At 33.4% G+C, this 2,262-nt stretch overlaps 1 non-coding gene across 1 annotated transcript; it reads right to left on the minus strand.

Moving 5' to 3' along the window:
• Nucleotides 1–207: 207 nt before the first annotated feature.
• LOC112422342 (U5 spliceosomal RNA) lies at nt 208–325 on the minus strand. The gene has a single exon (XR_003012704.1). It is a non-coding gene; the product is annotated as a U5 spliceosomal RNA (small nuclear RNA).
• Between the last annotated feature and the right edge of the window lie 1,937 nt (nt 326–2,262).

Below are 2,262 nucleotides of genomic sequence, written 5' to 3' on the forward strand. Positions count from 1 at the left end.
CCATACGATAACTTGAAAATGTGTAAAGGAATCAGCTAGCTACTGGTAAGGAAATCAACTTGCAAAACTATATACAACTTTTTACAATGTCAGCTGTAAAATCTTACCTATAATGAAAAGTACAAAGTGGGTCCTAGCTCATTGAAATAATTACAAAATATGGGAAGCAGTTTTTATATGAAATTTCCAGAGCTAGAGTTACAACAAAGCCCTCAATGAAGATGACTCTTTCCAAAAACTAGCGTATGCCACAAATTGTGACGCTCACACGGTATTCTTTAGTAAAAGGCGAAAGAATAGTTTGCTATGTGATCATCAGGCGGCTCCGTGCTTATTGGAGGTAGAGGTCATTTCATTTTATATATGAGAAGCTTAGTTTCAGTTTATGCATTGGTCGATGTGGGACTTTTCTGACACACCTACTCACTTGACTCCTTCCCTTTGTTTATCCCCTTGAGAATGAAGAACCTGTTGTCACATCTTTCCCCTATTCACTCATCCACGCATTTATTTGAAAGGTTTAATCTTTTCTCTTCAATTTCATATGTTTAAAATCATTTAGTTTTCTTCAATATCTCTAAGCTAGAACATTAAACATTGATTGAAGCATCCCTTCCAAAGAGGATAAGATACAGAGGCATTAGCATGGATTAAGTACCTTCTGTATCGAAAACAATATTTTGGACAGTATCATCATAGCTAAAACAGTAAGTTTGTCGGGGTTTCAGAAGCAAGAAGTTCGGCAGCTGTGTGTCGGCGACCAAATCTGTCGAAAATGGTTCCACCAACATTTGTTCCAATATGATCATGTGAGGCCATTAAAAGGAGAAACTCCATGTGTCTGTAAGACTGACACCTTAATTAATGGACGGTGACTATCTATTATAACAAATTTTAATGGAGACTATTAGAGTTGTATTTGTTTAGTTAGAGTTATGTTATTCACTATTGTCACTATAATTGATGGATAGTGAAAGTGTAACTCTTATTCTAAGCATAACTCTCCTAATAATATTTTAAAAAGCATGCAACTTTTATTGAAAACCTTCATACAGTAACTTGAATCACGGTGAATTTAACGAAACAAAGGTGGCACTGTGATGTTGTTGATTCTACAAAGTGAAGTTTTTGTCAAAATCACCTTGGCTCCCCGGATTTTGCCTAGTTCGTCGTCAGTTGTCCTTTTTATAACAGTGGTTCATGTAGGGCTAACTTGTTTTTATTTTTGTCAAAAATCAAATTAGGTTTCAGTTTCACAATGTTTTTCAAAAAATCAAATTGGTCTTCACTTTCTTTTTCTTTTTCTTTATTTGTTTAAATTGAGGAGTTCAGTTTAGTATAAATTAAGGACACTTCCCTCAAAAAAAAAAAATAAAGGAGACGCATATAATTATGGGGTAAGGGTTTATCACTTTTAGATTAGATTAGATAGATTAGATACAAACCTTGCTCAATATCTGGGGTGGCTTCTAACTCCTTGTACCTTCGCAATGTTTGGGCCTCAGCTTATTGTCTCTTAGCCGGTCCGGAACATGACTTAAATTTAAAATTATAGGGTCCATATTCGATATATAATTTTTTTCTTTGCGTAAAAGAATTAGGAAACTTAAAATCTTACAAGTTTTAAGATTGTATGAGGAAAAGTAATATGAAGATCTGCAATAAAATCTGTAGGAAATATGATAGTTTCCTGCGGTTACAACATCAGCAGGAAACATCTACTAATTAACAATCGAAGCAAAACCTCAGGAGTTCATGCATATGTTAGTTTTAACAAAAGGTCAAGAGATATAAGAGAGAAAAACCATTTCTTCTTAAAAGAAATAAAATAGAAAGAAAAACCATGTCACCAAAGGGGGTCACTAAAATGGGTAGAGAAAGGGAATATGTGTTAGTTGATTCAATAATTAAGGGAAGCTGCTAACTGAACTTCATCGCTATAAAGTGGAAGGATGAATGATGTGAGAAGCATTTAAGAAATTTTAGAAACTCTATACTCTCTGCCCCTGAAATTATCTCTCTCTTATATCTCTTGACCTTTTGTACTAGCTGTACCTTTTCTATTCTTTCATATGAATTGATTCCATATACTTGTAAATTGCTGCTGTTTCCTTAAGTTAAATTGCAAATTAAAAATTCATCTGTCATATTGTACTCATCTTTTGAACTAGAAATTTACTGCATAAAATAAAATGAGATAGAAAGAGTAATAATATATATATGAGGGAGATTAATAATACATATAACGTTCAAGAACTCATA

This window comes from Medicago truncatula, chromosome 5 (genome assembly GCF_003473485.1).
Source record: "Medicago truncatula cultivar Jemalong A17 chromosome 5, MtrunA17r5.0-ANR, whole genome shotgun sequence".
Taxonomy (NCBI): Eukaryota; Viridiplantae; Streptophyta; class Magnoliopsida; order Fabales; family Fabaceae; genus Medicago; species Medicago truncatula.